At 38.1% G+C, this 23,071-nt stretch overlaps 1 protein-coding gene across 2 annotated transcripts in view; it reads left to right on the top strand.

Moving 5' to 3' along the window:
- Positions 1 to 13,562: 13,562 nt before the first annotated feature.
- The window catches only part of CSRNP3 (cysteine and serine rich nuclear protein 3), a 52,487-nt gene continuing 42,978 nt past the window's right edge, over positions 13,563 to 23,071 (top strand). The window contains exon 1 of one of the 2 annotated variants that reach the window (XM_087920027.1): positions 13,563 to 13,786. The gene's annotated coding sequence lies outside the window, so the exon portion shown is untranslated. Of the gene's footprint in view, positions 13,787 to 15,471; positions 15,573 to 23,071 lie in introns of those variants that run through there. The other variant, XM_087920029.1, reaches the window with a different exon arrangement.

Here is a 23,071-nt window from a genome sequence, read left to right as displayed (position 1 = left end):
TCAATTTATCAAATGCATTCGTTCTTGAGACTTTCACAGGAAGGGCTCCCGTGAGTTTGGGAAGCTCAACATCAGCCGTCAAATTAGGTCAGAATGGATTGGGGATTCATTTTTTTTCTCGTAGGTTAGTATTCAGCATGCAGAGTGGTACCAGCAATAGCTTGATAGGCATCTGAGCTGATAAGAGAGGTCTTTCGTTGAGTAATAAAATAATGGCCTGATGTGATAGATAACTAACATTATTCTTTCCCGCAGAAAACAGCCCTTACAACACCCTTTGGCAATAAATAGGCATGCTGTGAATTGTTTGGAAAAGTTGTGCTGTGTTCCCCAAAAGTGTAAAGGTCATATACTATCGTTTCATGCAAAAAAAAAAAGTTTCAGTGTAATTAGCATTATCTACTATCTCTTTTAGTCCAGTGTTGCTGTCAAGGCTTTCCAATTTGGGGGAAAAGGCATTTGCTCTCGAGAATGGTCCCTGCCTAAAAATGAATAAATAAATAAATAAATATCCTCACACTGGTGGTGTTTAGTGTATGACAAGAAGTGTCTGTCATTACAGACAGGGCTACGCAAGGAGGCTTGGTGGCGCAGTGATTAAAGTGCCGTGTGGCAGGCAAAACTCTGCCCACAGCCTGGAGTTTGATCCTGACAAGGCTCAAAGTTGACTCAGCCTCCCGTCTTTCCAAGGACAATAAAATGAGGACCAAGATTGTTTGGAGCAATATGCAAACAATGCCTCTATATTGCAAACCACCCAGAGAGTGCTATAAAGCACTATGGGGATGTATATAAGTCTAAATGCTCTTGCTACTTCCCGGAAGTGGTATTCAGCAGGTTCTGACCAGTTCTGGAGAACCGGTAGCGGAAATTTTGTGCGGTTTGGAGAACGGGCAAATACCACCTCTGACTGGCCCTATCCCCATCTATTCTCGGCCTCCTGAGTCCCAGCTGATTGGCTGGGTCTTCTTTTGTTCCTCTGCACAGGAGAATGGAGCTGGAAAGCAGGTTAGTGGGGTGGAAAGAGAATGGGAACTTTGCAGTAATCTTCCCCTGCCATGCCCAATAAGCCACACCACGCCCAACAGGCCACGCCCACAGAACTGGGAGTAAAAAAAAAATGACTCCCACCACTGCTACTTCCCATGCCAAGGATGGGCAGGGCTTGAATGAAAATGGGCAATGGAAAGGACTTTCAACGTATCTAAGGAATGAGAACACCCCAAATATCCCACAGTTGCAGCCCCCTTTGCTTCTTAAAAACCTCTCATGCCAGTGTACATGAAACTGGAAATGTAACAGATAAGGTTGGGGTGGAACAAACTGCTACCTGCAATTTTATGTGCTCATGTAATTTATAGAAGTAAAGTATTAAAGAATTCAACATTTTAAAACCTCTTTGCGAACATTAATGCCCACAAGGTGTACATGGACTTTTATGCAGTTTATATGTTATAAACTCAGCTCCTGCTCGGAGTAACCTGAATAATCAGACAGACACATAGACTCCAACCACAAGTCAAGCAGGGTATCTATGATTGTGGGTTTGTTTGAGAACCTTCCCTACTTCCCTACAGATGACAGTTAAGGAATGTTAAAACTATTTTATTTATAATTTGGTCCGATAGGTTGAGCATGCTGTAAGTCCATCAACCAAGGAATGTCAGCCTGCAGGGACCAGAAGACGTGTCTTCTCTGCTGTAGCTCCAGCCCTTTAGAATAGCCTTCCTTCAGAGATTAAGATGGCCCTGACTCTGTTTTTTTAAGTCTTTTATTAAAGCTTTTGTGTGAATTTTAAAACATGGGGTATGTGCCCTGCTTGGGGCTCTGAATGTGTTAAGGACCCTGTTTCTTGGTTATACTGACAATTATTATGATAATTTTCTTGGTTGCTGTATATATTTATTTTTGAATTGTTTTGAATTGTTTCTAGAATTGCTCAGAGTCACTGGCTTGAAATGGACAGCTATAGGAATTAAATAAATAAATACAAATCAGGCAACGACCAATTCTGGCAATAATTTCTCATATTAGTCTTTCAAAATTAGGAAGATTAATGCAATTAAGATGCAAGACATGCCAGTGCATGCTAAATAGGTATATTATTTCCACAACGTTTAAAAATGCAGTGACTCGGAACATCAAGAAGTCAAGCATCCACAAAGTTGGCTAGGCCCTGAACTCTAAAATATCAGATGCAACTGTCCTTTCTCATTACTTTGACATCAGAAATTTAGGAATCCATTCTAAATAATACAATTCAAGCAAGATTATGTTGAAATCCTCAAGAGGTTTTGGAGTATAAGACTGACAGGGGGAAAAAAAATCCTTGTCCATAAAGAATTCCCTTTGAACTGGATGGCATCTCTTCGTAATAAAAGATTAGAAAATTTAGCTTTAGTTTGGCTTTATTCAAAGAAAGGGAGATGGCAGGAGGAATACCTTAATTTCCTCTGGAGTGTGGATGACAGTGAAACCCTTACAGAGAATCAGTCTGTCTGTCTGTCTGTCTAGCTATCTAACTAGCTATCTCTCAAGCTAACTAGCTAACTAGCTATTTAGCTAGCTAGCTATATCTATCTATCTATCTATCTATCTATCTATCTATCTATCTATCTATCTATCTATCTATCTATCTATCTATCTATCTGTACCTATCTATCTTCCTTCCTACTCACCTCCTATCAGTTATACACCTCTTATTTAAATATAGCTGATATATATATTCTTACTCTGAGAAGCACAAAGCCGAAGACACAAACCTGAAGATGATGAATGAGACTTCATCGAAACGTCACCTAGATACTTCCAATTTTACACGGGAGAAAACCCGAATAACCAAAGATCCACATACAAATACCCGCAAGAACCTCAGAAAACAAATATATATGTATGTATGTATGTACGTACGTATGTATGGCATTCAGCTTTGTTCGGGTATTTTCCCACGTCATTGTAGTTGTGCTTTTAAAGTTGTAGCAACGTTTCGGCAGAATCTCATCTGCCATCATCAGGCTTCTGTATATGATGATGGCAGATGAGATTCTGCTGAAACGTTGCTACAACTTTAAAAGCACAACTACAATGACGTGGAAAATACCCAACAAAGCTGAATGCCATACATGTAAGTAGCCACGAAAACTTAAGAAAAACACACACACACACACACACACACACACACACACACACACACATATATATATATATATATATATATATATATATATATATATATATATATATGGCATTCGGCTTTGTTCGGGTATTTTCCCACGTCATAGTAGTTGTGCTTTTAAAGTTGTAGCAACGTTTCGGCAGAATCTCATCTGCCATCATCAGGCTTATATTTAAGTATCTATATAATAACATTCTCAACAATTTTTATATCTGGATCGCCCTAGAGAACTAAATAAGCAAATCCAGATACAAAATTAGTGAGCATTTTTTGCTCATAAAACACAATTAAGCACATCTACTAAAAAGAAACAGAAATGCTAAGCCCAGGATTTTCTGTAATATTGGAGCTAAGTTGCAAAGTCACATTTTTCCCAGCTCCACCTGAACAAACATATCTCAGAACACAGTCCTGCAAAGGTTCCTGATTTGTCTGTACATACCAAGCCTGATTCCACTCTGATGTTGATTTTAATTTGGCATCCAATACAATCATTCTTCAGCATTTGGTGAACAAACTGGGCCTATTAGGTTTTAATACTTCTTTATGTAATTGGATACTGGATTTCCTTATTGATAGGCCCCAGTTGGTGCAAGTTAGAAGAAAAGTTTCCAAACTCCATCTCCTTGAGGACAGGTTCCCAGCAGGGCTGTGTCCTGAGTCCATTTAGTGTTCACCTTCATGACGCACGATTGCTGTGTCAAGTTTGCTATGAATCATATTGTGAAGTATGCAGGTGACATGGCAGTGGTGGGTCTTATCTGGGATGACAATGAAGATTCTTATATAAGGAGGAGGTGAAGGCTTTGGTGGACTAGTGCAATAAAAATAACTTGGTTTTGGATTTTAATAAAACAAAGGAGATCATTGTTAATTTTAGAAAGTGCCAACTTAGTCATACTCCACTTTGTATCAAGACTGCAGCTGTGGAGGTGGTCAACAGTATTAAGTATCTGGGGGTGTAGATCAGTAACAATCTGACTTGGTCACTTCATAAGTTATCTTTAGCAAAGAGTGCAAATGAGCATTTGCATTTCCTGCATCAGATGAAGAAAGCATATTTTTATTCCTGGACACTTTTTTACAGAGGCATGATTGAAAGCATCTTAACAAATTGCATCACTGTTTGGTTCGATGCCTGCAGTGCCTCAGACAGAAAGTCCATTCAGAGAATGGTAAGGACAGCTGAGAAGATTATAGGAGCTCACTCCCCGTTATTCAGGATACTCTTTACAAGCACTATGTGCTTAGCCTTAGAGCTCGAAGCATTGTTAGAGACAGTGGTGGGATTCAAAAATTTTTACTACCAGTTCTGTGGGTGTAGCCTGACGGGCGTGATATGGCTTGGTGGGCATGGCAGGGGAAGGATACTGCAAAATCTCCATTCCCTCCCCACCCCACTAACCTGCTTTCCAGCTCCGTTCTCTGGTGCAGGGAAACAAAAGAAGACCCAGCCAATCAGCTGGGACTCAGGAGGCAGAGAATAGATGGGGGCGGGGCCAGTCAGAGGTGGTATTTGCCAGTTCTCCGAACTATTCAAAATTTCCACTACTGGTTCTCCAGTACCGGTCAAAACCTGCTGAATACCACCTCTGGTTAGAGACCCTACACACCCATTTTACAGTCTGTTTCTATTGCTCCCCTCTGGGAGGAGGTTTTGGAGTATTTCTAGTAGGACTACTAGTGGATTGTTAAGTGACTTTTGCCTCATTTTACAACCTTTCTTGCCACAGTTTAATCATTGCAGTTGTTAAGTTAGTAACCTGGTTGTTAAGTGAAACTGGCTTCCCCATTGACTTTGCTCGTCAGAAGTTTGCAAAAGGGGATCACACATGATCCAGGGACACTGCAACCATCAGAAATACCAGTCAGTTTGCCAATTGTTACCATGTGACCATGGGGATGCTGCAATGGTTGTAAGTGTGAAAAATAGTCATGTCGCTTTTTTCAGCACTGTTGTAACTTTGAACAGTCAACTAAAAGAACTGTTATAAGTTGAGGACTATCTGTATAAGAAAACTGCCCAAGAGTACTTCTGAAATCATTTCAATATTTCATGAAGTTTTATACCAAGCTGTGAAGGACTCCTTAGCAGACTGAGGTAAAATGAACCTGACAGCTTATCAAGAAGAAGACATTATAAATAAAACTGCCGTTTTAAAAGATTTATGTTTTACAGAGGTCAATGTCAGATATATTAATAGGCAGCTTTTTTATATTCTTGTTTAAATTATGACATTCAGAATGTAATCAAAAGTGAATTATTACTTCATTCACGCTATATGTATCCTTTTCAGAAGCAAAACAAACTCCCATAAGTCTGTTAACATTTCTGAAAATACATTTAAGCAATTGTTGGAAAGATCCAGGAATTGCCTGAAGAATGTTGCTCATGATCTGGAAACATCTGTTGCAATTCCTGGGTGGCTTCATTGCAGGAAAGAGTCTTACAATTACATTAAGAAAATCTAATGTCAATTCTAATATTGAGGGGAAAGCAGTTTTATAGTGGGCGGGGAGAGACCTATAAACCTGGTCAAAGCTTATGAAGGTGTTATTTCTCTGGTGCCATTGCCTGGGGCCCATGATTAGAAATGGGATTGTGAAATGTTGACAGGAAACAATACAATGCAGTTTTTGATTCAAGACATGAAAAAGGCATAAAGGCCCTGATGAGGTATTCTACCTGGATTAGGATTTAATCTACTTTATTAAATGATTTGTAACATATTTTATTGTTATTACAAAATATATGTGTATTAACTGTCCTTTTAGGTCCTGAATTGTATTTAGTTGGTTTTCAACGATGTTTTTTTTCCAATCAGTTTTTATCTTCTTCTTCTCAAGTAGGTAGCCAAGCAAACTAACTAACTGCCTGCCTGCCTGCCTGCCTGCCTGCCTTCTGCCTTGGACAAATATATAAGTTTATTCAATTGGACAATTTGTTAAAAATGCAAGCTGCATCCCTATAACCCTTGGAAAACTCAAACCTCAGAGGAGAAATCTGACACCTCTGAGTAGATTCCTTCCCACTATCAGTAGAAGTGTTTGCAGGATTTTACCCCACTGTAGTCTAGACAATATTTTTAGATTGACCCGGAGTAAAGAGCAGTGGATATTCTTGGCCGACCAGACAGGCTTTGTATCTAGAAGAACCTTCCAGTCTCCCAATACTCCCTTTCACATAGCTTAGAAATTTTGATCTCAGATCAGGATTGGAAGTCCCTTCTTCTGACCGGCGATTGGTTCTGTGTTCCCTCTCTGGGCAGGCAGAAACAAATGGGAACCACATCGCTGGATTCTAAAGATAATATCAAAGTGCCATGCGCACAGTTTAAAAAAGGTTGAGATTGCAGCATAACAGCTCCAAGATAAAAAGTGCTTGAATATTATAGCCAAAGCAAGGATGGCTTTAGTATTCAAAAGGAATCCTTAATGGTGTGGTGGGAGGTGGAAACATTCAGCTGTCCTCTTGAGGAGGCCCCTGAGAAGCAAGACACATCCAAACAAAGGAGATGTTTTGTTGCCAAGTCCAGTTGCTTAATGGAATAAAGGGAATAGCATTCTGCTTTCTGCATTGTACCAGTGGTGAGAGGCTGGCACGCTGCCTTCTTTTTCAATCAAGGCACATAAAGCAAGGCTAGCATAAAGATGGTAAGAAGCTAATTTCTTCCATAGCAACTTAACTGCATTCCCTTAGGACAACCCCTCTTGAAAATATAGCCTGAAGGAATTAAAACATGTGAAATATGTAAAGGAATACGCAGTTCTGTCACTGAATGTTACAAATGGGTATGTTCTTTGCTGACATCCTGCAAATTGATGAATGCTGAGAGTCAGAGCCTTTTGCTATTGCCTTCTTATCAATGAAACAGCTCCTCTTGAAGTTATCTTATCACTTGTGCATCCTGGCAAAGAGAAGCCAATTCCTTAAGTGATATCCTTTGCAGCAATTTGATACAAGAGAAGAATATAAGTGCCAACGTGCCAGGATGAAAGATGGTAAACAGCAGAAGGGGGCATGATGCCCTAATTATTCTGCACAGTGGTGACACAGCTAAAACAATGAATCAGCTGTGACTTCATAAGCGATATCTGCACCTATTCTTGCTACCTGGCGACATTTATTATTGCCGCTATGCAATGTCCCTGTCTTCGGCTGCTGCACATTTTTTTCTATCTAAAATTATCTATCTGAAATTAAATGATAAAGAACAGGCCAAGTTAGAAAGACTTGCATAGTAATATAGAGAAGTCTTTCCAGATTTCATCACACTGAGTTTCTTCGACTTTCCTGTGTGCCGTGCGCAAAGCTGAGTATTTATGACAATCTAATTGAATTTTACCTGCATTTCAGGGTAATGCTTTGTAGCTCAATTTTTGTATTGCAATGTTTCCCCCAAATAGTGCATTCACGTTGACTGTGATTACTAGTGGCAGATGTCTGTAGGAATATCATCATAGTACTATGAGACCATGCAGACATAGGAAGCTGCTGTACACTAAGTCTGATCATTTATCCTGCTATCCCAACAGCAATCTCGTTATCAGACTGGAGTATTCCTAGTCTCACTAGGGTTGCCAGGAATTGAAGCTGGGCTTTCTTCCTTGCAAAGGATGAGGATCCTGTTGGCCCCTGAGTTGCGATTCTCCAGCTACTAAATGACAATTCCCAGCAGCTCCAGTCGAGATGATTAGGGCAAATGGTAGTGGGTTCTGGGCATTTTACTTCAGGATTATTTGGAGATTTACAAGGGCCCCCATTTCCATTTTAGCATTCATCTTTGTGAATTTCTTTTTGAAGTCATCAGGACAAACATGCCCTTGTTTAATGGCCAGCCTATTACTGGGTTATGCTTTGGCTTCCAAATTTGTCCATCCCTTTCCAGTTTTTCTGGCTGGAGGAAATGAAACTATTCCTATCTATCACAACTATGGGATGCTGTGGAGTCTTTCCCTCACTTCGTAAGATTTGCTGGGCAGCTGGATGGAAGAAGCTGAGTGAATTGGCCATCAAGGTAAGCTTACTGGGGCCTTCTGACAACTAACTCGCAATTTTTCATTAACTGGCTCCCTTCCCAGCCTGACACTTCAGAAAACCTGACCATCCACAGCATTTTTTGATAGATTCAAGAAGGCCAAAAGAGGCTCATAAGACATTCATTCCAGGACAGATCTAAGCAATGATCACTCATGTATTGAATTTCTTTTGCAGATGGACTGAGGGGCAGGGGCATTTGGAGTGGGATAGAAAAATATTTCAACACATTGGTTTACATGTTTTGCATATATCTGTAAATCGTTACTGGAGGAAAATGCATTCATGAATTACATTCCAAACAAGGACGAATTGAACTAATGAGCTGGGTATTTAATAAATCTGCTTGAAAATTTATTCATTTTCTCTCATTTAATCTTTCAGCTGATGTCTCCCAACCTTTATAGCTTGCATCCACTACCATCTTTAAAGCAGAAAATTTCATACATTTAAAAAAATGCTGATTTCACTTTTTTATGTACCATCATTGGGGTATCTTCAAATAACGCTTTTATTGTGTAGTTGTTATGTGCCTAATTCACAGAATTGTACATGAAGCATTTGAACGTGACACAAACATCCCATCCTGGCAACCAATTTCCTGCCATATACTTGTGACATTTCCTCACAAACTCACAATCCATATCTGCTTAAAATCAAAGTTAGGGGTTCCATTGTTAAAGTACAAATACAGATACAATGTTCTACTTTAAGCTAGCAAAAATGTGCGGTAGTTTTCTCTATGGATGCAGTCTGATATGTTTCAAGGTTCATTTGATGGATATCACAGTCAGGTGACCCTTAGGGAGTGATATCAGCCTAGCAATTATTGATCACTTTATGCTGGGATATACATGACCCCTTTTTTCCTTGGACACTGGAAAAGTCTTTCCCACCCCCCAAACTAGCTCCTGTCCCATATCTACTATGCCTCCAAGCCAGTTTCCAGCTCAGACACCAGTATCAGCATATAGTTTTTGAATGTGATTTCATTCCTAGAATTGATATCATTTTGGATATAGAAGGTGGTCAGACTTCCCTTGAATACAAGTGGGTTAAACATGTATGCCAAACTAAAACTGATTCCCAGACTCTTTTTAGTCATGAGTTTACTGCTCCCTCTTTGAATTCACCAGTGTAGGATCCTTACAATAAATCTGCTAGTATAGCTATCTTTCAAAATCTGCCTTTTCCTCCAATCCCAGTATTCCAAGTTAAGGGGTATGATTGGAGGATGTTCTTCCAGTGGTTAGTAATATTGGATGGAAGGCAAAAGTAACTATTGGGGGCAGGGGATTCACCAATATGATATCTAATGTCTCCAGTAAACCATTTATTTATTTATTTTGTCATATTTATATAATTGTCCATCTCACTGACAAGTGACTCTGGAGAGTGTACAACAAAGATAAAAACAATTATATACTGACAAGTATTAATATTACTATTAAAATCTTTAAAATTATAAAAGGCACCAAACTATTCACACACACCAGGTGTGGGTGTGTGTATATATGTGTGTGTGTGTGTGTGTGTGTTTGTGTGTGTAATATATATATATATATATAATAGAATAGAATAAAACTTTATAGTAATTTTAAATGTACACTAATCAGCTTACATTAAAATGAAATTTCATTGCATTCAGCTCTCAAAGGATAACCATATGCATATACTCACATGCACATACATATATGACACAGAGAAACATCAGTCTAGTTTGAATGTATATATATATGCATGGCGGGGAGGAAAGAATTCTGAGAGTTTACAAGACCGTTGATATAAAGAACAAAGCTGTTACAGAATCTTGTAGTCCTGCTAGAAATACCTTGAAACCTCCTCTCAAAGGGGAGCAACAGAAACAGATCGTAAAGTGGGTGTGTGGTCTCTCTACCAATGTGAGCGCTAAGCACCTTCTCAGCTGTCCTTACCACTCTCTGTATGGACTTTCTGTCTAAGGCACTGCTGCCACTAGAGGGAGGGGGAAGGAGGGGGAAGGGAGAGAGGGAGGGAGAGAGATTGCAAGAAGGGACAGCAAATAAACGATTAGTAGATTGTAATTAAGTTGGCTATGGGGAAGAATTTATTGTTGTCTTCTATTGTAACTCTTGTTTTTTTTTACCCCTTCCTCCTCTTCCTCCTCCTTCATTTTCCCAAATACAGAACAGCTGCACAAGAACTTTTGATTGGTAACAAGAAGTGTTTCTGTCTAGAAGCAGGTTTTATAAGAGAGAATTTTTCTCTCTCTCTGCTCTATCAACCTAGTTCATCATTCTGAAAACACCTATTAATTCCCTCCTCAGTTGTTTTGTTATCAGCTCTAAGAATCCTCAGATCTAGGGAAGCTGGTCCTAGGGGGTTTTAGGAGATGGGTCAATGGACAGAAATGGTCTCTACGGTGCCCCCTTTCCATTGGTAGGAACCTTCTGAGGAGAACTGCACTGAGGGGATGCTACTGCTAGAAAAAGGAAATGCTGGAGCCCCTTGTCTAACTTTCATTCATCTTTTTGCTTCCTGTTTGCCCACTTGGAGTTAGTTCTTTTAGAACAGTGCTTCTCAACCTTGGGACATCTGGCTGGGGAATGCTGGGAGTTGAAGTCCATACATCTTAAATTTGCCAAGGTTAAGAAACACTGCTTTAGAATATCTTCACATTCCTCTTCATATTCTACTTGTTTGTATGTGCAGGTTGTTGTTTTAATGTACCTTTTTTTTTTGCTTATCCTTGACTGTGGATCACTTAGTAATTTGCCTACACTACTCCCAAAATGAACTTTTAGAGGAATTCCACTTACTTTCCCTCATTATAAAATCTAATATCCATATTCTCTTATTTCTTTTTAGCCAGTTTCTGACTCAAGTTACATATCTTATTATTGTTTAGTTTATCTTGACTGCGTTTGTGTCAGCCCATCAAAGTATCCTAGGAAACCAATGTCATGTATATCAATACTACTCATATCAGGAAGCTACTTTAGTGTAGTGCTTAAGCTGTTGGCTTAGAAACCAGGAGATTGGGAGTTCTAATCCAGCTTTAGGCATAAAAGCCAACTGGGTGACTTTGGGCAAGTCCCTCTCAGCTCACCTCACGTGGTTGTTGTTGTGAGGAAAACAGGAGTAGGAACAAGTATTATGTAAGATCACTCCCTGGAGTTACCTATAAAGTAATAAGGGTTAGGTGGAGGGGAAAATATCAAACAAGTAAATAAACAGAATCTTGGAAGTCTGAATGTGCTTCTCCTATCTTTCTGTTTATCTTCATGTGAACTAGGGGAGGGCTTGTCTGACAAGAGAATGATGATCTTATGTAAGCTGTACCACAGCATTACATACATTTTCTTGGACCATATTTCATTGCTAGGTCATTTAAGTTTTCTAGATTTAAAACTTAAACTTTTATAAATAGAAGACTTATTAAGTTACTTGTGGGACCTATCCATCCACCCATCAATATTCAATTCTTTTTACCCAGGATGCTGAGACAACATGTTCACTTCCTATTCTCATTTTTAGTATCTTTCTACATTGGTTCCACATCTGTTTTGCAGTTACTTCTGTATGTAATATTAAATGACATCATCCATGTTTTAAAATATTAATAGCAGCTAAAGAAGATCTTCATAAACAAGTAAAATTTATCTTAGTTTTCCTCATTAATATAGAAAGCTTCATTAATCTCTGCCCTTGTAGACACTCACCATCTCACCAGCTGCTGAGAGTCATAGTATATATTAATCAGTAGGGTAGAAATTAAACCAATTAGTACTAAAACAAAAAAGTATAAAATAAATGTTAATTGGAATTGGAATCAAGAGCAAATTTGTCAACAGATTGATTTACTTCTATTACTGAGAGAATTAGGGAACTCAGATATTTTCTCAGATCGGATTTAGTAAGATGTTTTGTGATATATGATTACTAAAAGGGAGAATCGTTTTTAATGACAATTTTTAATATTTTCCTTTATAATCTAAACATGAATATAATGCTTAGTATAAGTTTATTTACCTCATGGAAGCCTGCTCACATAATTCAGTTAACTAAGATGGAATTGTGCCATGATGGACTTCAAAACTGTATTTCTAATGGCCACCTTTATTAAAGTCCAATCTTGAATGAATTGAGGTCAGTAGCATCCTTTCTATCAAGTACACTTACAAAAGCTTGCTTATATACATAATAAGCAATAATATACCAATTATTTATGCTAATAGGTAAACCATTGAAAGGTATAAGAAGTTTTTTCAGAATGTTAATAAGTAAATGACATAAGCGTAGGTCTTTTATCTGCTTTTAAAATATAATTATTTTCAGTTGTTCTAAATAACTTAATACAAACCAATCCAATTTTGCAGATAGGAAAATACATTTTGTTGGCAGCATGTTGATATTTATAATTCCCCTAAGTACTGTAAAGAATTAGAGGTTTGGGATTTTCTGTGATTACATGGTTTGGTTTGGTTTGATTTTTTTCCTCAAATTGATGTCACATTTCTAAAGTTGCTCTGTCACATTTCCTTTTAAGGAGTGTTTATCAGTTATGGTTCTCCAAACAAGTAACAAATATATCATGAGGTAATTTTTAAAAACCCGAAAGAAGGCGCTCCTTTATTTCTGAATCTTAAAAAGAAAACTTATAGAGCCTTAGTTTCAATCATTAATATATACAATAGGAAAATATGTATGAGTGCTAGATAAGCAAATCAAATTTTACTTTTAATATTTTTTATAAAGTTGAGTACTGGAATTTAGTTCATCCGAAGTACTACCATAACAACAACAAAAAAAGTGGGGAAACTGTGATTATTTTGAGTTAGGAAATAAGGTTTCCCTTAATGTTTTTTTTTCTAATTATGTTTATGCAGCATTAAGTTCCTCTGATTACTTCAGGAAAAAAAGGCTGTATCCTGAATCTTTTTCCAATATCAGCAACTTAAATGTGTAACTGTAAGAAGTTCATTGGTGAGGCACCTGATTTTCTCTTCCTGAATAGCAAAAAAACAATCGGAGATTTCCTCCAGCATATAGTATACTATGTGATACGGTCATTAGCCTTGACAAAGCAAGCATTAATCACATTCTCAAATCTCTAATGAATCTGTGCTTTGTAAGGGATGTTGTGAAGGGGGTTTGAAATGGGAAGGGACAGTGGTTGGGAAAGAATTTCCCTCATTTGTGAGGCTTTAAATGTCTTCCAGCAGCTGTATCATTTGTTGTTCTTTCCTCCTAGAAGACCTTAACTGATTGGGGGGGGGGGAAGGCAGGGGATTCAGTTGTATGCCCCGATTTATCAGGCAAAACTCCCATGTGATCAGACCAGCAGCGTCAGAGAGGCTGAAGCTGGGAGGCGAGCACTAGCTAATGAGGCTTTGTGCAAAGCAGTAGCTCTTGTCGCTGAACAATAAAGCATATGGTACCAGCAATAAAACGCCAGACTGGGAAATTTAAGAAGATTCCGCTGGAACCAGGAGAGCAGGTAACACGTCACACCCTTGCAACATGACAGCCCATTGGGGTGCATAATTATTAGCCAAAAAGTGCATGGATTGGAAACGCAACCACTTTAACAGGTCAGTCTCTCTTTCTCTTTTCTTAAAAAATTTTTTTCCCCCCGTTATTCAGGGATATGAATGTTTGGACTGTAATTCGAGATATGGGTTTGTAGTATTGTGAGCTGTTAGCATTTTCTGAATTCAGTAAGGTGTGGCTTTTTGGAGTTGAATGGCTAGCCCAATAAATTGTGGTAAGTGTAGCAATGACTTAATGGGGGGAATATTAAAAACATAAAACACTCCTGCGGCCAGGACAATTACACATCCACAGTTATTCATTATAATAAACCTTTTAACAATGATCAGTAGCCAATCTGAAATACCCAATTATTTTAACACAGAAAAAAAAAACTAATATGCTGGTGTCTTGTCAGCCTCATTATTTTGAGTGGGTGCCATGTGGTTTCAATGAGTGGATGTTCCTTTTTTTGTTTGTTTGTTTCTGTTTGTCAAGAGAAATGGAATACCCTGGAATGTTAATTAGGTGGCCAAGAATTTTTTTCTGAAACACCATCTTTTGTTGAAATATTTCACAAGGGATGATGGAAAGGTAGATACACTAAGATAATGTAACTGTATTCAACACATCCCAGAGGCCTTTCAAAAGAACCCGTGCATTTATTTTCTCCTTCATATTTTTCTTCTGCTTAATCACTCACTGAAATTCCTCTTAACTTTGAGAAAGGGAGACCTCACATGTTTTCAATGAAATGATCCCTCTATTATTATTATTATTATTTTTAAATATATCATTGAAAGATTAGCCCTTCTTAAAACAAAAGTTCAACAGATTACTTGGTCTTTTCTGAATATCTTTTCCAATTTTGATGGAAGTAAAATGGTTAATTTGTAATATCTGCTATGGTAGGTGAGCAGAATTTTTGAACAGGGCTGATATTTCTTGCTGGAAGCAAAATGGGAGAAAGCAGGGAATCAACAACCGTACCATCTCCCCTCCCCCAAAATAAATAAAATAAAGCACCCAGTTCCAACATTTGACACAATTAATCAGAAACACACTTGATGTTTCTTCCTCTCCCGGGCATCCTGTTGCATACCACGCAGGTTCACATAGGTTTTGCTGTGTTGTTACGGTCTGTATTCCCTGAACGTGAAAATAAGAGACAGACACGCGTTTTCCTTTTCGTTTAGACCTCTTTCACTCCTTCCCTCACCCCGCTGGCTGATACCGGGGGGGGGGATCTTACAAAACGCAAAGGCGTTTTTGAAACGAAACGAGGCTCCTCCGGCTTAGCTGGCTTGCATTTTCACCCGCCAAGACCGAGGGTCAAGGCGGGTGCTGCCCCCCCCCCCAAAAAATCTTCCCTGGATGTGAAGAGAAGGTTTGACTAGTTGGATGGTCACCTTGGCAACCACCCACGAGAAACCCGAGTTGGGTTAAGGTTGCTGCCTGGCTGGACGGCGGGGAGCCCGCGGGCCTTTCCCGCCCCTGCGGGCCTGCGGCTCCTTCGCCTCACGGGAGATCCGCGGATTCCGAGGGAAATCGCAGCGCGCCTCGGCTCTTCTTCTCTCTCCACAGCCCGGCTCGGTTGACAGGCCTTCGCCAGCTTTATGCAAATAAAGACGGGCACAGCAGCTTTGCCTGCAGAGGGACGGCGAGGAGAGGAGAAACCAGTTCAAAGGTCACCCAGCTAGTGGGAGGCTGTAAGAGTTGGAGGGGGGGGGGTTGAGAGAGAAGAGGGGGGGGGCGAATACACCCAGGCTACTGCAGTGAGTACGACGCGGTTTTGTTTCCTATTGTGGGAAGAGAGTGCAGCAAGCCGGAGCAGGACTTTCATCATAGGTACGGTGCCAGGGACCGACTTTGCTTCATTGAAGAAAAGGCAGGGTGGTCTATGCATATTTGTGTGTTTATATGTTTGTGTGTAAGTGTAGTGTGTCCTTATTCCACTCGACGTAGGGCTTCCCTTTTTTTTTTTTTTTTTTTTGCAAACTGCAGCCGCGCTGTTAGTTCTTTGCAACGAGGAGGCTGATTCTTGTGTTGGTCTTAGTGGGTGGCTGCTTCCTTTTCATTTTGCAAAATGTCACAGGAAAGGTTTTAAACGTGTCATGATGAAAGGGTTGGCGCTGCGTTTGGAGAGATGGGATGGGTGGCTTGTGGGGAAGTGGTGGATTATTATTATTTGTTAAAAAAAAGATGAGACATATACATATGGGAGTGCGTCGAGCACTGACTTTGGTACAGATTGTCGCCTGCAGCTCGCAAGCCTTCCTGTGTGGCATTGCGCTTGAGATGTAAACTCCACTGAAATGTGTTTGAATATTAGTATGTAAACTCCATCATGGGCAGGTTTCCCCTGTCAGCCTCTATTGTAGAGGTAGAGGGATGAACACGTGAACTATACAAACCCGTTCAGATTCATTCTTGCAGGCTAAAACTGTGTAAGCTTGTATCATCCACGTTATCCTTTAAAATGAAAACCCAGCAGCATCTAGTACGAATCGGGTTACTTTGTAAGCTTTGTTCTAGCTTTTTACATGGTTACAATCTTAAGTAATAATTGATAGTAGTGAGTAAATCAGTCACCTAGTGTTACATTTCTGTTTGATATTGACACTTTCTAACAGTCTCAAAGGTGTATTCAATAATGTTTGTGACATCACAGCTACAAGTATTGAAATAAGCAAATTAGGAGTAAAAATTTGTTATCTCTTCTGTGTGATATTGTATGTTGCTCTGATTAATTAGGTGTTTTTTTAAATATCAAAATGTTTTAACTATTGAGATTATGCATTTAGGTTGTTCTTTTAGCACTGATGTACCCTTTCATATTACTTCGATATATTTAATAATACTCTGTGATGTAAAAATAAAGATAGAAGTGTAAAAATTCAAAATATTCAATACCTTCTAGAAAAATTAAATCCCACTGAGAGTATTTCAACATTAAAGTCTTCAATTGAACCTGAAGATATTTAAAGGTACTATGACTGGGATCACAAGAATAATTTAGAAGTGCATAAGTTATTTGTCTATTCAAAGATTTTCTTCCACAAAAGCTTCTTTGCTGAGATTCACAGAGTAACTCCTACATTCATCCCTCAAAATCAGAGATCAGAAATTGGAACTCGAAATCCAGAATATAATTAATGTAACAATACGTTTATGCAACCCTTTATAATAGGATCCAAATATTTGTACTAAAAACTGATCAGCTGTCAGTAGTCATCTACCAAATGTTTTGAACAGATTTGGGGTTGTCGTGCAGTTATCCTGTCACTTCTGTAGAGTTACCATGATGTGCTGTAGATTAGAATATATTAATTATATTCTTTGTGACAAATTGTTTTGAGATAAAGAATAAAGATGTAAATAAACATTTCATTTACAGATTATCTAGTCTTACTGGGTGATTACATTTGCACCCTGAACCTTTCCATACTGTAGAAGGTATTAATATTAATATCAGTTCTAACTTCAGCAAAAAAAATTTTTTTAAATCTGGATGACATTTGCCTGAAATATTCCAAGCCAGTTACTTAGGAAGTTTATTCACATTATTTCCATTGAAACTTCTCTGGAGAAAGGCGTGAACAAAGACTATGTCTCTTTAATCAAATTAATTTTTCTCTTTGATCTTTAATCAAATGTGAGAATTACACAATTATTTTGCAAAGTACTGTATAGAGAATGAATAACATTCCATTACCCATTTTGATAACCATGGATAAGCTGTTGGAGAATGTAAAAGGAAAAATGAAAAGCACGGGAATGGTGGATAAGATGGTAAGAATATTGTTGGAGAATGTCCTTTCATTATTATTCATTGTCCCTTCATTGGATTCTTGTTATTTTAAACCTTGTGCTTATGTTTACTTGTCTGAGACCATAAATAAAGACACCCAGTCTAGGGGAAAGGAAATTGGTATCACAAAGACTAATAACTTAGCAACATACAAATCCATTTTTAAAGTTTAGTAGCCATTGGGTTGAGATTTTCACCCTGTTTTTCATTATAGTAGGTTCAAGAACACCCATTCACCCACACACAAATATAATAAAAAGCCACTAAAGGGTATGTGATGAACCCCATTTATATTGGTTAGCTGTACATTAGTGCCTCCATTAAAAAAAAAACATTTCAAAAGTCAACAAAGCTAATTTTCCATTCATTAAATGGATCTCTCTTTCTGCCTGCCATCTAAGTGACAAAAACTAGCAGACTTCCTACACTTTCATCTAGTCTAGTTAACGTTTAGCTAATAATTAGAAAGGTTTTAGCAGGGGCCGGAAAAGTTTTCTGGCATCCAGGGCTCTTTAGTTGCTTGGTTACATGCCAAGGATGACCCATGTGTTACATATACATAGCTTCCCTTGCGAATACACTATATACACATTCGGACACCAAACATATTATACATTCTTCTTCCCTAGCAATTCTGCTCTGTGTTGTTGAGTTGTCAATGATGGTGGGAATCCAGGGATCTTGGTCATAATGTGGGTCTGTGATCAATGAGCCCGCCCCTTCCTCCTAGGCCTGATGTGGATCATATAGATGACTGGTTTCATAGAGCCATTAGGAATGGGCAACCATCAGTCTGCAGACATTGAGGGCAAGAAGGAAGCAAGGTACCTTCTCTTTCACAGGGACTCCTCTGCAGATACTATTTTTGTGTGCCCATTAGCAGCCAATAACCGATGTCTTTTCCCTGGCAAGCGAATCACATTGATTCCCCAAATCATTAAGGAGTTCAGCAAGAGACTCAGTGACTTTGAATTACAGATGATCCACCATATTTCAGATGTATTCCCAGTTCCTGCCTCTCCTAACAAAAGGATTAACAAATGTTTAATTCCAATAAAGCTTCATTGCAATTAGGAACAGTAAATCTCAGAATACGTTTTTCCTGATGGGCTTTTTCATGACTTCTGCCTTGAATCCTCTTTTTGTAAGACAAGCTGTAAGAGGGAGGGAATATAGATAGAGGTAATCCTCGGCTTACAACAGTTTGGGTAGTGACCGTTCAAAGTTACAGCGGCACTGAAGCATATGGCTTACAACCATTTTCACCATTACGACCTTTGCAGCATCCTCATGATCATGTGATCAAAACTTAGATGCTAGGCGACTGGTTCGCTGTTATGACCTTTGTTACGTCCTGGGATCATGTGATCTCACCTTTTGCGACCTTCTGACAAGCAAAGTCAATGGGGAAGCCAGATTCACTTAACAACCAGGTCACTATCAACTGGAGTGATTCACTTAACAACTGTGGCAAGAAAAGATGTTAAAATGGGGCGAAAGTCACTTAACAAACAGAAATTTTGGGCTAAATTGTGTTTATAAGTCGAAGACCACCTGTACATGTTACTCAATTCTAGAGGTTGAATTTTTGAAAACAAGGAAAGAGGATTGGAGGATGTTTCCAATATATCTTTACTCTTTTGGTTTTTTTTAAAAAATGCCATTTTGGATTAACTCCAAATTGTTGTTGATCTTGAACCATAAGCCATCTTGGAAATTGAAATGATCAGAACGAGAAATTTGAGCAGATGGATCAATAAAGTCGATAGGTCCATCTTTGCACAATCACGGGGCAAAAACAAAAAAGATACTTGTTAATTAGATGAAAGAATTTATTTTTCTTGTTACCATTTCTATTCTATATGTTCCTTACAAATACATAATTTTATCTAGTGCAATAAATTGCTTCTCAGTTTGAATTCTGAGTACGCTACTATAGAAGATATAGTCTGGTTTTATCTGAGTAATTCAGACAGCACTCATGCCTAGAGGGATAAAAGAAAGATAATCATACCCATTCTGATGATGATTGCGGTTCTTAACATTTTCAACTAGGGAAACTTCCGTTTATGTGAGTCTAGGGAGCTGGTAGAAACCCATATTTCATCCAGTCTATTCTTCACAAACATTTTCTCTGTACTTCACCTCCTTGTGTTTAACTGGCTCTAATCTCTATAGCGAAGCTCTGAGAGGCATCAGTGCTGCTATTTTTGTATGCAGGAGAACCAGCTGTAAAATGTAGGTTTGATTTGCAAGATGCTTTTGGAATCAAGAAAGAGGTCGGGCCATTCATGCTAGAAGCTTTCTCTAAGCCCACAGCCTGGTTTCTCTTCCTCTTCCCAATCTGGAATTTTCCTTGACTCTGAAATTAGCTACTAGGATATTCGGGTTTGTACAGTGATGACACATATAGTACAATCTCATTAACCTGCATTGGGTCCTTTAAAAGCTGTTACACCTGATATCTGGAACATTGGCATTGTGTACCAAAGCTGGTTCTAAAATTATGTATTTTGTAATTTTCCAAGAAACCCACAAACTTTTACATGTTTGGAATACAGGATCTAATAATTGATTAAATCACTTGCACTTAAAACAGAAGTAAAAGATCTATATATTAAATAATTCAGTGTATGGATTTTGCTGTTGAGCTATAATTTCTCATGTACATTTTACATTTTGTTAAACTTACCCTATATCTGTAATGAAAAATCTGGAGCACCAGTAGATAATACAAATATCAAAGGTTGCCCAGGTTTGCTGCCATCTAGTGGGTATATGGAGTTATGTAACCTAGAAAGAGTAGATGTGATTTTTGCAGTAATTTGTAAGCCAGCAAATTGTGAAATTTATTTCACGTTTGACCTGGGTAGAATGGGGTGTTACCTCAATTTCCTGACTGTTGTTGAGTAGAATTATATTCTCTCTGTTGTCCAGGTACTCAGAGTGATTATCACGAAGTCCCTTTTCATTTTACCTTAACAATAGTGTGTGATGGGTTGGCCTGAGTCACTCAGTAACTTTTTGAGGCTCAGAATGGACTTGAATTTGAGTATTCCCCGGCCTGATTCAATAATTTAATCATCATACTAGATCTTGATTGAAAGTCTTTAATGGCTATTGTCCTAGCAGTTCAAACAAGTTTTCTGTGATCTATTGTTAGAATCAACTTTAGTATCCAGAAATAGTAGCTGTGTGTTTTCTGTAAACATCCATATAAAATGAGGAAGAGATGTGTGAAATATTTACAAGGTCGTGGATTCATAAAATTGTGACAGCACCAGTTTTGAATCTTCTGACCTAGGTGATATGAAAACAATTTTAAAAAGGGGTGCAGTGGGACTACAATCCCTTATTACAATTAGAACTAACTGCACTGCCTTCAAAAAATCTTTTTCACAGAACTAAAATCACAAGAGGCAAGCCTCTGCATAGCTACTGGTAGTACTTATTTAATTAGCATTTTTTTTGTAAAAGAAAGATTGTAAATTTCAGCCTAAAATATAAATAAGCTTGTTAAATTCTCATAATAAAAACATACTTCAGTGGTCCTACAGTTAGAAGAGGAGCAATTACACTACAAGAGCTAGATGTTGTTGCTATCAGTGTATCATATTAAGAGTCAGACTCAAAAGCATAAGGTTTGTGGGAGAGAATGATAGGCTGCGGTAGAAAAATGACTCTTAGATATGCAGCTTATTTATCCACAGATTTCTTGTAGAATCGTAAGTGAGAAGTTGAAAGATATTTGGCAAAATGGGGGGAAATGGCTAATGCAAAACAGATTGCAATATTAATTCTGCCTTTCCTTTTTATGTTCATCTAGTTGCAAAATGAATTGTGCCTCATAGGCTATTTGGGTAAAATAAAAAGATTTATTCTGATTCAGGGACACATCTATTTGCTGACAATAACAACACTCTGCTCTCAATAGATACTTAGAGGAGCCAGCTCTTTTGAAAGCTTCTCTTAAGGAAGGAACAGATGGCTGCATGTAGTTCATGAGACCGGTGTAATCTGTTTGGAGATCAGGACAGATCTCTGGAAAAAGAGATTTGTTTGCTGTTTGTCGGCTGTCAGTCTTTGTCTTTGCTCAAACCCAATTATAGAACAGAGACAAATTACATTATAAGGATGACTAAAGCAGGGTGAGAAAATACATTCATTTCATGTAGGTTGTTTAGCATTTCCCATATAGGTGACTTAATTTTTTTAAAGATATCTGGGAACCATGATTGATTCTAAGCCATAGAACCATTATTTATCAACAAAATAATTATTTTCTTTTTTGTTAGCCACCATATACTGTCTTTGCAATTTAATCTGATTATAATATTCTGACATTTGTTTTGTGACCTAAGTGAATATAGCTGCAGTCTATTATATGTTGATATTTTTAATGTTATTTTTTTTTAAATCAAATTTTTTTATTTTTGGCTTCCTATGTATGTTCCATGGAATATATTTTTATATTCTTAAGTATTTTGTTTTTTTGTTTTTGTTTTTACAAACAGTAAAATAGAACAAAAATCATAATAATTTCCCTTCTTAGTAGGAAAGACACAAGAGCCAGTTTGGTATATTGGTTAAGGCATCAGGCTAGTGAGTTCTAGTCCCATCTAGGGCACAAAACCAGCTGGGTGACTTTGTGCCAATTCCTTTTTCTCAGCCCTGGGAAAGAGACAATGAAAAACCCAAGAAAACTCTATGGACTTGTCCAGGTACTTTCTGAAAATCAGACATGATTCAAAAGAAAAAAAAATACATTATACAGTTTACTGCCTTGTCCCCTATGTGACAAAAATTGTCTGATTGGAAAGTTAATTTTGGTGGTTCAGGTTATATTATGACATAGCCTTTGCTTTATTATCCAGTAAAGAGCCAGTTTAGGGGCAGGGCAATGGCTATTTATTATATGTGCTCTTTAGCCATCTGAGACACCTGCTTTACCAAGTAATTAATATTAGGAAAAGCCCCTAAGTTTTCAGAGCTATCAGTATAATTATCATAATCCATGAATCTGGATAAGGATCTGAACCACTGGGAATTAAAAGAGATCAAATTTTCAAATGAACATGGGGGCTCAGATTCAGAGAAAGTGGAGCTCTAATATAATCAAATTGAAGAATTAGTTGTCAGTCATGAGGAGGAGATTAAATACACCAATTGTATTCCATGATAGTTCTTCCTTGGATCCAGGTATAAATACATCCCGTAGAATTGCTATATCAATTGGCCATTGAAAAAACACATCCTGTTTCAGATACTCCTCTGGAGAATTTGACATATCTTCAGCCTCAAAGGCATTTCCAATTATGAAGGAACATTGAAGATGACCCCTGCTACCATCCGTGGTGCTGCCTTGAGATTTTGGAGTATATGCAGTTAATTCAATCTCAAGGCCAGGTTGTCTTCCAGCACTATTACAGATTTATCCTGTTATAATGAAGTGTCAAGGCGAGGTTGGTGGGAGCTTGAGGAATTGTACATAAAATTTTGTGTTCTACCAGGAATTGCAACATATAGTTATTGTATA

Source organism: Pseudonaja textilis, chromosome 1 (assembly GCF_049901715.1).
Source record: "Pseudonaja textilis isolate UNSWEBS1 chromosome 1, rPseTex1.2, whole genome shotgun sequence".
Classification (NCBI taxonomy): domain Eukaryota; kingdom Metazoa; phylum Chordata; class Lepidosauria; order Squamata; family Elapidae; genus Pseudonaja; species Pseudonaja textilis.
This window is presented reverse-complemented; position numbering and strand designations above follow the sequence as displayed.